We start from the raw sequence: 15270 nt of genomic DNA, 5'->3' as shown, positions 1-15270 counted from the left end.
TAGGTGATGGAATTCCAGTTGAGCTATTTCTAATCCTGAAAGATGATGCTGTGAAAGTGCTGCACTCAATATGCAGCAAATTTGGAAAACTCAGTAGTGGCCACAAGACTGGAAAAGGTCAGTTTTCATTCCAATCCCAAAGAAAGGCAATGCCAAAGCATGCTCAAACTATCACACAATTGCACTCATCTCACACGCTGGCAAAGTAATGCTCAAAATTCTCCAGGCCAGGCTTCAGCAATACATGAACCATGAACTTCCAGATGTTCAAGCAGGATTTAGAGAAGGCAGAGGAACCAGAGGTCAAATTGCCAACATCCGTTGGATCACCGAAATAGCAAGAGAGTTCCAGAAAAACATCTATTTCTGCTTTATTGACTATTCCAAATCCTTTGTGTGGATCACAATAAACGGGAAAATTCTGAAAGACATGGGAATACCAGACCACCTGACCTGCCTCTTGAGAAATCTGTATGCAGGTCAGGAAACAACAGTTGTAACTGGACATGGAACAACAGACTGGTTCCAAATCGGGAAAGTAGTACATCAAGGCTGTATATTGTCACCCTGCTTACTTAACTTATATACAGAGTACATCATGAGAAATGCTGGACTGGATGAAGCACAGGCTGGAATCAAGATTGCTACGAGAAACAACAATAACCTCTGATATGCAGATGACACCACTCTAATAGCAGAAAGCAAAGAGGAACTAAAGAGCCTCTTGATGAGGGGGAAAGAGGAGAATGAAAAAGTTGGCTTAAAGCTCAACATTCAGAAAACTAAGATCATGACATCTGGTCCCATCACTTCATGGCAAATAAATGGGAAAACAGTGGAAACAGTGGCAGACTTTATTTTGGGGGGGCTCCAAAATCACTGCAGATGGTGACTGCAGCCATGAAATTAAAAGACGCTTGCTCCTTGGAAGAAAAGTTATGACCAACCTAGATAGCATATTAAAAAGCATAGACATTACTTTGCCAACAAAGGTCCATCTAGTCAAAGCTATGATTTTTCCTGTAGTTATGTATGGATGTTGAGAGTTGGACCATAAAGAAAGCTGAGTGTCAAAGAATTGATGCTTTTGAAGTGTGGTGTTGGAGAACACTCTTGAGAGTCCCTTGGACTGAAATGAGATCCAACCAGTCCATCCTGAAGGAGATCAGTCCTGGGTGTTCATTGGAAGGACTGATGCTGAAACTCCAATACTTTGGCCACCTGATGTGAAGAACTGACTCATTTGAAAAGACCCTGATGCTGGGAAAGACTGAAGGCAGGAGGAGAAAGGGACAACAGAGGATGAGATGGTTGGATGGCATCACTGACTCAATGGACATGAGTTTGAGTAAACTCTGGGTGATGGATAGGGAGGCCTGGCGTGCTGCAGTCCATGTGGTCCCAAAGAGTCAGACACGACTGAGCAACTGAATTGAACTGAATCATAAATGGGTGTTGAATTTTGTCAAAAGCTTTTTCTTCATCTATTGAGATTATCATATGTTTTTTATCTTTCAGTTTAATACAGTATCACATTGATTTGCATATATTGAAGAATCCTTGCATCCCTGGAATAAACCTAACTTGATCATGGTGTATGAGCTTTTTGATGTGTTGCTGAATTCTGTTTGCTAATATTCTGTTAAGGATTTTTGCATCTACGGTCATCCATGATATTGGCCTGTAGCCTGCTTTTTTTGTGTTGTCTTTGTCTGGTTTTGGTATCAGGGCGATGGTGGCCTTGTAGAATGAGTTTCGAAATGTTCCTTCCTCTGTACTTTTTGAAAGATTTTTAGAAGGGTAGGGCTTAGCTTTTCTCTAAATGTTTGACAGAATTCTCCTGTGAAGCCATCTGGTCCTGGGCTTTTGTATTTAGGGAGATTTTTGATCACAGCTTCAATTTCAGTGCTTGTAACTGAGTTTTTCATAATTTCTATTTCTTCCTGGTTCAGTCTTGGAAGATTGAACATTTCTAAGAATCTGTCCACTTCTTCCAGGTTATCCATTTTACTGCCATATAGTTGTTCATAATAGTCTCTTATAATACTTCATATTTTGCACTGTCTGTTGTAACCTCTCCTTTTTCATTTCTCATTTTGTTGATTTGATTCTTCTCTATTTTTTTCTTAATGAGCCTGGCTAAAGGTTTGTCAATTTTGTTCATCTTCTCAAAGAACCAGCTTTTAGTTTTATTAATCTTTACTACTGTTTCTTTCATTTCTTTTTCATTTCTTTCTGCTCGGATCTTTATGATTTCTTTCCTTCTACTAATTTTGGTTTTTTTTGGTTCTTCTTTTTCCAGTTGTTTTAGGTGTAAAGTTAGGTTGTCTATTCAATGTTTTTCTTGTTTCTTGAGGTAGGATTGTATTGCTATAAACTTCCCTCTTAGAACTGCTTTTGCTGTATCCCATAGGTTTTGAGTTGTCGTGTTTTCGTTGTCATTTGTTTCTAGAAAATTACTGACTTCCCTTTTGATTTCTTCAGTAACCTGTTGGTTATTTAGAGATGAATTGTTTAATCTCCATGTGTTTGTGTTTCTTACAGTTTTTTTCTTGTAATTACCTAGTCTCATAGCATTGTGGTGAGAGAAGATGCTTGATATGAATTCAATTTTCTTAAATTGACTGAGGTTTGATTTATGATCCAAGATGTGGTCTGTCCTGGAGAATGTTCCATGTGCTCTTGAAAAGAAGGTATATTCTTCTGCATTTGGGTGAAATGTCCTGAAGTTATCAATGAGATCCATCTCATCTAATGTATCATTTAAGACCTGTGTTTATTAATATTGTTTTGATGATCTGTCCATTGGTATGACTGGGGTGTTAAAATCTCCTACTATGTTTGTGTTACTGTCAATTTCTCCTTTTATGTCTGTTAGTGTTTGTCTTTGGAGAAGGAAATGGCAACCCACTCTAGTACCCTTGCCTGGAAAATCCCATGGATGGAGGAGTCTGGTAGGCTACAGTCCATGGGGTCACGGAAGAGTCGGACATGACTGAGTGACTTCATTTTCACTTTTCATGGATTGGAGGAGGAAATGGCAACCCATTCCAGTGTTCTTGCCTGGAGAATCCCAGGGATGGGGGAGCCTGGTGGGCTGCTGTCTACGGGGTCGCACAGAGTCGGACACGACTGAAGCGACTTAGCTGCAGCAGCAGCAGTGTTTGTCTTATGTATTGAGGTGCTCCTATGTTGGGTGCATTGATATTTACAATTGTTATGTCTTCTTCTTCGACTGATCCCTTGGTCATTATGTAGTGACCATCCTTATCTCTTGTAATCTTCTTTAAGGTGTATTTTGTCTGATATGAGGATTGCTACTCCAGCTTTCTTTTGCTTCCCATTTGCATGGAATATATTTTTCCATCCTCTCACTTTCAGTCTGTATGTGTCTTGAGGTCTGAAGTGGGTTTCTTGTAGACAGCATATATATGGATCTTGTTTTTGTATCCATTCAGCCAGTCTGTGTCTTTTGGTTGGGGAATTTAATCCATTTACATTTGAAGTAATTATCTATATATATGTTCCTATTATCATTTTCTTAATTGTTTGGGGTTGATCTTTTTTCTTCTATTTCTTGACCAAGTCCCTTTAACATTTGTTGTAAAGCTGGTTTGGTAGTACTGAATTCTCTTAACTTTTGCTTGTCTGAAAAGCTTTTTATTTCTTCATCAATTCTGAATGAGATCCTTGCTGGGTACAGTAATCTTGATTGTCGATTTTCCCCTTTCAGTACTTCAAATATATCCTGCCATTCCCTTCTGGCCTGCAGAGTTTCTGCTGAAAGATCAGCTGTTAAATGTACAGGGCTTCCCTTGTACGTTACTTGTTGCTTTTCCCTTGCTGTTTTTAATATTGTTTCTTTGAGTTTAGTCTTTGTTAGTTTGATTAGGATGTGTCTTTATGTGTTTCTCCTTGGGCTCATCCTGTATGGGACTCTTTTTGCCTCTTGGAGCTGATTGACTATTTCCTTTTCCATGTTGGGGAGAAGTTCAACTATAATCTCTTCAAAAATTTCTCATACCCTTTCTTTTTCTCTTCTTCTTCTGGGACCCCTGTAATTCAAATGTTGGTGTGTTTGACGTGGTCCCAGAGGTCTCTGCGACTATCCTCAGGTCTTTTCATTCTTTTTACTTTATTCTGCCCTTCAGAAGTTATTTCCACCATTTTATCTTCCAGCTCACTGATTCGTTCTTCTGCTTCAGATATTCTGCTATTGATTCCTTCCAGAGTATTTTAAATTTCAGTAATTGTGTTGTTTGTCTCCGTATGTTTATTCTTTAATTCTTCTAGGTCTTTGTTAATTGATTCTTGCATTTTCTCCATTTTGTTTTCAAGGTTTTTGATCATCTTTACTATCATTATTCTGAATTCTTTTTCAGGTAGTTTGCCTATTTCCTCTTCATTTATTTGGACTTCTATGTTTCTAATTTGCTCCTTCATTTGTGTAGTATTTCTCTGCCTTTTCATTATTATTATTATTTTTTACCTTACTGTGTTTGAGGTCTTCTCTTCCCAGGCTTCAATGTTGAATTCTTTCTTCCTGTTGGTTTCTGCCTTCCTAAGGTTAGTCCAGTGATTTGTGCCGAGCTGCTACTTTTTGATAGTACATTCAGATGCTTCCAGTTACTCCAGCGATGACTATCTGGTTGGTGGATATTCCATCACCTCTCCACACCTACTGCTGTGCTTTTGGCCTGTCTCTCACTCTGTCAGTACTGAACATATAAAATGAAAATTTTCAAGAAGAATATATGCTGTGGATGCTGTTTAATTTCCAAGCATATCAAGGCTGGCCAAGGAGACTCCTGAGGTGGACACCAGAAACACCATTGAGAAGGGAAAACATCAATGCTGAAGCCTCTGGGTTCCTGATTACCTATTCAGCCCCCAGGAGGCTCGAGATCCTCCCTAGCGCAAGGGAGGCAGCAAGCCCTGCTCACCAAGGTCTCTGGTGGTGGCAGTGCGGGCGGGAGTCCATGGCGCGGGGAACAGTGGTGAATCTTGCTGGGTCACAGGGTGTCTCCTGCAGTCACGGTGGCAGTTGTTCCAGAAGTTTCAGATGCCCCAGGCTTTGGCTGCACAGAGTGCCAGTCTCGCATGTCTGGCTTTTTAAGAGACTGCCAAAATGTTTTCCAAAGTGAGTGTACCATTTCACATTTCTATCAGCAGTGTATGAAAATCTCAATTTATCCTCCTCCTCACCAACACTTGGTGTGGCCAGTCTTTTTCATTTGATTCTAACAGGTGTGCAGTGGTATCTCATTGAGGTTTTAATTTGCATTTCCATAATGACTAATGAAGCTGAGCATCCTTTCATGCAGTCATTTGCCACCTGCATATTTTCTCTGGGAAAGTGTCTGCTAGAATCTTTGGTCAATTTTTCTGTTGTTGTTCAGTTGCTAAGTGGTGTCCGACTCTTTGTGACCCCATGGACTGCAGCATGCCAAGCTCCTCTGTCCTCCACTATCTCCTGGAGTTTTCTCAAATTCATGTCCATTGAGTCACTGATGCTATTTAATCCTCTGCTGCCCAATTCTACTTTTGTCTTCAGTCTTTCCCAGTATTACGGTCTTTCCCAATAAGTCATTTCTTCACATCAGGTGGCCAAAGTACTGGAGCTTCAGCTTCAGAATCAGTCCTTCCAATGAATATTCAGGGTTGATTTCCTTTAGGATTGACTGGTTGCCTCTCCTTGCTGTCCAAGGGCTCTCAAGAGTCTTCTCTAACACCACAGTTCAAAAGCATCAATTTTTTGGCACTTTGCCTTCTTTATGGTCCAACTCTCATCTGTACATAACTACTGGAAAAACCATAGCTTTGACTATATGGACCTTCGTCAGCCAAGTGATGTCTCTGTTTTTCAATATGCTGTCTAGGTTTGTTATAGTTTTCCTTCCAAGGAGCAAGCGTCTTTTAATTTCATGGTTGCAGTCACCATCTGCAGTGATTTTGGAGCCCAAGAAAATAAAGTCTGTCATTGTCTCCACTGCTTCCCCCTCTATTTGCCATGAAGTGATAGGAGCGGATGCCGTGATCTTAGTTTTCTGAATGTTAAGCTTTAAGCCAGCTTTTTCACTCTCCTCTTTCACCCTCATCAAGAGGCTCTTTAGTTCCTCTTTGCTTTCTGCACATTAGAGTTGTATCATCTGCATATATATGAGGCTGTTGATATTTCTCCTGGCAATCTTGATGCCAGTTTGAGCTTCATCCAGCCTGGCATTTAGCATGATGTACTCTGCATAGAAGTTAAATGAAAGGGTGACAGTATACACCCTTGTCATACTCCTTTCCCAATTTTGTACCTGTCAGTTGTTCCATGTCCGGTTCTAACTGTTGCTTCTTGACCCACATACAGATTTCTCAGGAGGCAGGTAAGGTGGTCTGGTACTCCCATTTCTTTAAGAACTTTGCAGAGTTTGTTGTGATCCAGTGTATAATCATTTAAGAGATCTGATTTAGGTCTTACCTGAATGGCCTAGTGGTTCTCTCTACTTTCTTCAATTTAAGCCTGAATTTTGCAATAAGGAGTTCATGATATGAGTCACATTCAGCTCCAGGTCTTGTTTTTGCTGAGTGTATACAGCTTCTCCATCTTTGACTGCAAAGAACATAATCAACCTGACTTTGCTATTGACCAACTGGTGATGTCCATGTGCACAGTCACCTCTTGGGTTGTTGGAAAACGGTGTTTCCTATCACCAGCATGTTCTCTTGACAAAATTCTGTTAGCCTTTGTCCTGCTTCATTTTGTACTCCAAGGTCAAACTTGCCTGTTATTCTGGGTATCTCTTAACTTTCTACTTTTGCATTCCAATCCCCTATGATGAAGAGGACATCATTTTTGGTGTTAGTTCTGGAAGGTGTTGTAGGTCTTCCAAGAACCAGTCAACTTTATGTATCTGTGTCTCTTATTCTGTCTTGCACATAGGGTTATCGTTACCATCTTTCAAATTTCATATATATGCATTAGTATACTGGGGCAATGGGATGACCCAGAGGGATGGGATGGGGAGGGAGGTGGGAGGGGGGTCCAGGAAGGGGAACACATGTAAACCCATGGCTGATTCATGTCAATGTATGGCAAAAACTACTACAATATTGTAAAGTAATTAGCCCCCAACTAAAATAAATAAATGTATTTAAAAAAAAAAAGAACCAGTCAACTTTAGCTTCTTTGGCATTAGTGGTTGGGGCATAGACTTGGATTACTGTGATACTGAATGATTTGCCTTGGAAACAAATGGAGATCATTCTGTGGTTTTTGAGGCTGCACCCAAGTAGTGTATTTTGGACTCTTTTGTTGACTATGAGGGTTAATTACTCCATGGCTTCTAAGGTATTCTTGCCCATAGTAGTAGATATAATGGTCATCTGAATTGAATTTGCCCATTTCCGTCCATTTTAGTTCACTGATTCCTAAGATGTCAATGTTTCCACTCTTGTCATCTCCTGCTTGACCACATCCAATTTACCTTGACTCATGGACCTAAGATTTCAGGTTCCTATGCAATACCGTTCTTTACAGCACTGGACTTTCCTTTCACCACCAGACACATCCACAACTGAGCATCGTTTCCTCTTTTGCCTGGCTGCTTCATTCTTTCTGGAGCTACTAGTAATTGTTCTCCACTCTTACCAAGTACTTATATTGGACATCTTTCTGCCTGGGGGGGCTCATCTTCCGGTGTCTGGTCGTTTTGCTTTTCATCCTGTTCAGGGGGTTCTCGTGGTAAGAATACTGGAGTGGGTTGCCCTTTCCTCCTCCAGTGGACCACTTTTTGTCAGTACCCTTCATTATAACTCATTTGTCTTGCGTGGCCCTGCACGGCATGGCTCATAGCTTCGTTGAATTACACAAGCCCCTTCGCCATGACAAGGCTGTGATCCATGAAGGGGCCCATTTTTCTAGAGTTTACTGTTTATTATTGACTTGAGAGTATTTTACATATGCTAAGAGTTCAATGTGCTATCCACTACACTACAGAGCTATCTAGAGATTACTTTACATACTCTAAATAGAATTCGTTTTGCATATATTTTCCCTAACTCTGGTGAAAGTGTTAGCTGCTCACTCGTGTCAGGCTTCTCTGTCCATGGAATTCTCCAGGAAAGAATACTGGAGTGAGTTACCATTTCCATCTCCAGGGTATCTTCCCAACCCAGGGACGAAGCCGGGTCTCTTGCATTGAAGGCAGATTCTTCACCGTTTGAGCCACCAGGGAAACTTTTAATTTTGATGATGTCAGTTTATCAATGTTTCATTTGTCAATTGTATTCTGGTGTCATATCTAAATAATCTTTGCCTATCCCAATGTTACAAGAGTTTCCTCTATTTTCTTTCTAGAAGTTTATATGTGGGCCTTTAATATGAAGCTCTCTGATTCATTTTAGTTACTTTTGTATATGGTTCAAGGTATGGATCAACATTCTTTTTTTTTTTTACATGACACATAATTGTTCTAGCACCACCTGTCTTTCCTCCACTGGCCTGCTTTTTACATTTGGCAAAAATCAGTTGACCATATATGTGTGGGTCTATATCTGAATACTATTTTGTACCATGTGTCTATTTGTCTATCATTAAGGAAATACCACAAGGTGATGATTTCTGTAGCTTTGTAACAAATCTGAAATCAACTCCAACTTTTTTCTTCTTTTCCTATGTCTTTTGGTTGTTGTTGATCTTTTGCTTTCCCAAATTATTTTAGGTTCATCTTGTCAGTTTCTATTAAAAACAAAAGCCTTCTGGGATCCACACTGGGATTGCTCTGAATGTATAAATGACATCTTAATACTGAGTCTTCCACCCAAAACTGTGTATCTCTCCATCTATTTAACTTTTATTTATTTCTCTCAGCAATATTCTACAGTTTTCACTGTATAGGCTTGCATATCTTTTGTGAGCTCTCTAAGAATTCTGTTTATGCTATTTCCTGTTGATGCTAATGAAAATGGTATTTAAAAAATTCAATTCCCATTCATTCCTCGAACAGAAATAAAATTCATTAATGTATAATGATCTGATACCTTGCAACCTTGTTAAACCTGTTAATTTCAGTATCTTTTTAATTAGCTTCATCAAATTTTCCTCACAGATAATAATGTTATCTGCAAATGAATAGTTTTACTTCATTTCTAATACAGATACCTTTATTTCTTTTCTCATTCCTACTGTACTGGCTAGAACCTCCAGTAAAGTGTGGAAACAGTCATCAGAACACACATCTATCTCTTGTTCTTAATTTAAGGAAAAACCATTCAGTTTTTCTCCCTTAAATATGATGGTGCGTGTGTGCTAAGTCACTTCAGTCGTGTTTGACTCTGCAACGTTAAGGACTGTAGCCCGGCAGGCTCCTCCGTCCATGGGATTCTCCAGGCAAGAATACTGGAGTGGGTTGCCATGCCCTCCTCCAGAGGATCGTCCTAACCCAGGGACAGAATCTGTGTCTCTTATGTCTCCTGCACTGGCAGGTGGGTTCTTTACCACTAGTGCCACCTGGGTCAGTTTTTCATAGATGTTCCTGATCAGTTTAAGGAAGTTACCTTTTATGTTTATTTTGCTAAGAGATTTAAAAAATGTCACAACTTTTACTGTAAAAAAAAGAAAACAAAAAATAAACCAATGGTAATGGTGTATAAGATGATCATAAAAACATACCCATAACCTGTAAGTACTGGAAACAAGCAGTAAAGACAGCGGCACGGTTCTTTTGTAGCCTCTGCCCCCCAAGGAGGCACAGTGTCCATGCCAATGAATGATGAATGATGATCAAAGTCACTCAGTCGAGTCCCACTCTTTGCGACTCCATGGACGGTACAGTCCATGGAATTCTCCAGGCCAGAATACTGGAATGGGTAGCCTTTCCCTTCTCCAGGGGATCTTCCCAACCCAGGGACTGAACCCAAGTCTCCCGCATTGCAGGCAGATTCTTTACCAGCTGAGCCACAAGAGAAGCCCAAGAACACTAGAGTGGGTAGCCTATCCCTTCTCCAGCGAATCTTCCCGACCCAAGAATCGAACTGGGGTCTACTGCATTGCAGGTGGATTCTTTACCAACTGAGCTATGGAGAACCCAGTGTCCATACTAGTCCTCAAAAAATAAGAGAAAGTCTCATATGTTGAAACAGGGGTTTTAAAGGTACCTCTTTAAGAAGTCAAATTCTTGTAAATCAAGTGGCTTTGCCTACTGACATTTGCTGTTTACCAACAATATTGTTTGTGTATGGCCAGATCTTAACACCTGCTTTCACTTGATTCTAATGGCAAACTTGTGCCCGTGGTCTTGCCCTCACTGCTCACCAAGGTACTAGCTGTTCTACAGGAGCTTGTAAAATACCACAGGTGCTCAAAAACCTGTGGAATGAATAGCTGTCTACTCAAGACCATTTTTTTAAAGTCTGTTGGTAGGTTGGTAGGTCATGTGGAAAAACAATGGAGGCATCCCAAATCCTGTGAGAGTGGAGATGGAGATAATCAAGGATTAGAAATCATTTGCTGTGGTACAGATGCAATGAACAGACCTGAGGTCAGCTCTGGGAGGAAAAACCCTAAGTTTCCTTTTATTTAAGAGGCACACAAAGCACACTCCCTGATTCTATTCACTGCCCAAGGGAAGGGACTCTTGTACTGTCAGTCTTTCTTTCTCGAAACCAGGCCCTCTGTCTGCCTCAGGAACAAGGACAGTCTCAGACAGGTGGTTCCTACATGCTGAGCCTGCCATCAGGGAGGCTTCGTCCTCTTGGGCAGTCTTGGGTGAGGGCTGGGGAGACAAGGATACTGCAAGTCTGTCAACTCTTGGCCAGCTGCCCTCCATGAACCCTACGTCATCCCAGAACCTTGCTAAGACTTTTTAATCAAGAATACATGCTGGATTTTGGCTATTTTTTTTTTTCCCTGCATCTACTGGCTCAGATGGTCAAGAATCTGTCTGCAATGCAGGAGACCTGGGTTTGATGCCTGGATTGGCAAGATCCCCTGGAGAAGGGAATGACTACCTATTCCAATATTCTTGCCTGCAGAATCCCAGGGACACAGGAGCCTGGCAGGCTACATTCCGAGGGTTGCAAAGAGTCAGACAAGACTGAGGGACTAAGCATGCACTGAGATCATAGATTTTTCCTTTTTTGGTCTATTAATATGGTAAATTATATTAATTTTGAATGTTAAATCAACCTGAATTCTTGGGATAAATGCCACTCGGTCATGAATTATCCTTTTTACAATATTGTTGGATATGATTTGCTAAAATTTGTTTAGAGTTTTTGAATCTATGTTTCAAGAGGGATTCTGGTCTGTACTTTTCTGTTTTGTAATGTTTTTGGTCTGGTTTTGGTATCAGGATGATTCTGGCTTCATAGAATGAAATGGGACGTATACCCATCTTTTCAATTTTCTGGAGTTTGTATAGAATTGTTATTATCTCTTCCTTAAATTTTTGTTAGAACTCATCAGAAACTATCTATACTTGGAGTTTTCTTTTTTTGGATAGTTTTAAATGCAATTTTGTTAATAAAAATAGGGATACTTATCAAATCATCTGGAATTTGTCCATTTCATAGAAGTTATCAAATTTACTGGCATAAACCTGTTCATGTTTTGTTTTAGTTGCTAAGTTGTGTCCTACTCTTTGTGACCCCATGGACCATAGCCCATCGGGCTCCTCTGTCCATGGGATTTCCCAGATAAGAACACTGGAGTGGGTTGACATTTCCTTCTCCACAAAACTTGTTCATAAGATTTCCTTAAAAAAAAAAAAAAAAGATTTCCTTATTATCTCCATAATCTGTAGTGATGTCATCGCTCTCATTTTTAACACTGCTAATCTGTGCCTTCTCTTTTTCTCCTGATCAGTTTGGCCAGAGGCTTGGCAATTTTAGTTCTTTGAGTAATTTTCTCTACTGTTTTTCTGTTTGCTAGTTCGCTAACTGCTGCTCTGATCTTTCTTATTACCTTTCTTCTGCCTACTTTTGGTTTAATTTGCTCTTCTTTCTCCGATTTCTTAAAGTGTAAGCTGAGTATTGATTTTAGACATTCTTCTCTAATACAGAAATTGTTTTAGTGGCATCTTTAAAATTTTGGTATGTTTTATTTTCATTCAGTTCAAATGATATTCTAATTAACCTTTTGATTTCTTCATCTCATGGGTCATTTAGACATTAGTTTAGACATTAGGGGGTTTTCCAGAGATTTTTGTTATTAATTTCTACTTTAACTCCAAGAGGTCAGAGAATATATTTTGTATGGCTTGAATTCTTTTAAAATTTATTGAGACTTGTTTTACAGTGCTTCTGAAGAATCTATGTTCTGCTTTTGTTGGATGGAGTGTTCCATCAACATCAACCAGGTAAAGTTACTTGATTCAAGTCTTTTATAGATGCAATGATTTTCTCTCTACTTATTCTTTTAGTTATTGAGAGAGAGGTAATGAAATCTCTGACAATAACTGCAGGTTTGTTTACTTCTCATTGCAGGTTTTCACTTCGTATTTTTTTTTTAGCTTTGATATTGTGTGTGTGTTAGTCACTCAGTCACGTCCAACTCTTTGCAACCCCATGGACTGTAACTCGCCGGGCTCCTCTGTCCATGGAATTCTCCAGGGAAGAATACTGGAGTGGGTGCCATTCCCTTCTCCAGGGGATCTGCATGAATGTTTAAATGTAATGTTCCCAACTGACCATAATAAACTGACCATTTATTATTAAGAAGTGACTTATCCCTAGCAATAGGTTTGCTCTGCAATCTTCTGATATTAATTAGCCTCTTCAATTTTATTTTGAATTGTGTTGGTATTGTGTAGCTTTCTTCATCCTTTTGACCTAGGTTTCTTATATGGAGCATATGGTTGGGTCTTGCTTGTTTTTTTGGTCCAATCTGTTAAGTCTCTGCTTTTAATTCAGTGTTTAGATTGTACACTTTAATGTGGTCACTGATACAATTATGTTTGTCTATTACTTTGGGTTTTTGTTTCCTATTTGTCCCATCTACTCTTTATTCCCTTTTCCTGATTTTTCTGTTTTCTTTAGGATTTTTTTAAATAATTCCATTTATCTCCTTTGTTCAATTTAGCTATAACTCTTTGCAGTAGTTACTTTAGGGTTTAAGTATAGATATGTAACTAGTCTAATTTCAGGTATATATTGCATTACATATAGTTTAAGAGCCTTACAATAGTATTCTTTCATTTCATCCCTCTCAGCTTTTGTGCTATTGTTGTCATCCACTTATATAACTCCATAATATGTTATCATATTTTTTGACATATAAATATCTTACAGAGTAAACAATTTTTTAATTGTGGTAAAAAATGTAACATAAAATTTACCATCCTAACCACCTCTGAGTGTATACTTTATCAGTGTTAAGTACATTCACATTTTTATGCATCAAATCTCCAAAACTCATTCATCTCACAAAACTGAAACTCTATAACCATTAAACATTCCCTCCTTCCCCCCACTCCTCTGGCTAGTCCCTGGCAACCACTATTTTACTTTCTGTCTTTGAATTTGATTACTCTATATCTCATATAAGAGGAATCATACAGTATTTGACTTTTTTATGACTAGTTTGTTTCGCTTGCCATAATGTCCTCAGGTTCATCCACAATGTAGCATGTGTCAAAAATTTTTTCTTTTTTAAAGCTGAATAAGGCTTAATAATATTTAAAGCTGAATAATATTGTATGTATACATCACATTTCCTTTATACATTCATCTACTGATGGACACCCAAGCTGCTTCCGCTTTTGGCTATTGTGAATAATGCTGCTACTGAACACGGGTACAAAATAATGTCACTGAGATCCTGTTTTCAATTCTTTTGGTAAATACCCAGAAATGAAATTGCCAGGTCACATGGTATTTAGAAGTTTTGGGGGATTGCTATACTGTCTTAAAGTGGCTGTACCATTTTGCAGTGTATAAAAGGTTTCAATTTCTCCTCATCCAAGAAATATTTATTTCCTGTTTCCTGAAATATTAGCTCAAATGATTGTGAAACAATATCTCAATTGTAGTTTTGATTTGCATTTCCCTAATGATTAGTATGTTGAACATCTTTTCACGAGCTTATTGGCTGTATCTCTTTTTGAGAAATGTCTTTTTAAGTCCTTTGCCCAGAGTTGTAGAAGTTCTTTATATATTTTGGATAGGGACTGCACAGACTTTTGATGCACAGACATTCTAAATTTTGACATATTCCAATTTATTTATAATTTTTATTACTTGTACTTTTAATGTCATATCCAAGAAATCACTGTCAAATCATACTCTGTTTTACGGTTTTACTCTTATGCTAAGGTCTCTGACCTATTTCAAGTTAATTTTTCTACACAGTGTTAAGGTAATGGTCCAAATTCATTCTTTTGTATGGGGATATCCAGTTTTCCCAGCATCATTTGTTGAAAAGACTGTCTGTTCCTCATTAATGGTCTTGGCACCATGTCAAAAATCATTTGAACATACACATGAGGGTTTATCTCTGGGCTCTCAATTCTATTCCATTGGTCTGTCTTTATGCCAGCACTACACTGTTTTGATTATGGTAGCTTTGTAATAAGTTGTGTGTGTGTGTGTATATGTGAAGTGAAGTTGCTCAGTCGTGTCCGACTCTTTGCGACCCCAAGGGGGTGTAGCCTGCCAGGCTCCTCTGTCCATGGGATTTTCCAGGCAAGAATACTGGAGTGGGTTGCCATTTCCTTCTCCAGTGTATATGTATATATACACACACACACACATATATATATATATATATATATATGTATGCATTTGGCTGCATCTTAGTTGCAGCACGTGGGATCTTTACTTGCAGCATGTGGGATCTAGTTCCCTGACTACACACTGAACCTGGGCCCCCTGCATTGGAAGCGTGGAGTCCCTGCAATAAGTTCTTAAATCAAGAAGTTTGAGACCTTCAATTTTGTTCTTCTTTTTCAAGGATGTTTTGGCTATTTGGATCTCTTTGAGATTCCATATGAATTTTAAAATATATTTTTCTGTCTCTGCAAAATTGTAATGGGAATTTTGATAGGGAGTGCACTGACTTTGTATATCACTTTAGGTGCTATTATCATCTGAACAATATTAAGTCTTCTAATCTATGAATACAGTATGACTTTCCATTTATTTGTATCTTTAATTTCTTTCAGCAACATTTGGTAGTTTTCACTGTAATATAAGTCTTTTACTTCCTTGGTTAAGTTTATTCTTTTCTTTTTAGTGCTTATTTTTAATTTATTTATTTGGCTACACTGGGTCTTAGCTGTAGCA

The 15270-nt window shown here is 38.8% G+C and overlaps 1 protein-coding gene and 1 long non-coding RNA gene across 4 annotated transcripts in view; both read right to left on the bottom strand.

Moving 5' to 3' along the window:
• The window catches only part of RNF130 (ring finger protein 130), a 189167-nt gene that overhangs the window by 73459 nt on the left and 100438 nt on the right, over positions 1 to 15270 (bottom strand). The gene's annotated exons all lie outside the window — the stretch shown is intronic.
• LOC145509234 (uncharacterized) lies at positions 8573 to 12009 on the bottom strand. Its single transcript, XR_014055934.1, has 2 exons — positions 10999 to 12009; positions 8573 to 9872 (listed from the first exon to the last, which is right to left on the bottom strand). It is a non-coding gene; the product is annotated as an uncharacterized LOC145509234 (long non-coding RNA).

The sequence above is a fragment of the Giraffa tippelskirchi genome, chromosome 6 (assembly GCF_054371585.1).
Source record: "Giraffa tippelskirchi isolate mGirTip1 chromosome 6, T2T-mGirTip1v1.2.pri, whole genome shotgun sequence".
Taxonomy (NCBI): domain Eukaryota; kingdom Metazoa; phylum Chordata; class Mammalia; order Artiodactyla; family Giraffidae; genus Giraffa; species Giraffa tippelskirchi.
The sequence above is the reverse complement of the archived record's forward strand: the minus strand, read 5'-3'. Positions and strand labels throughout refer to the sequence as shown.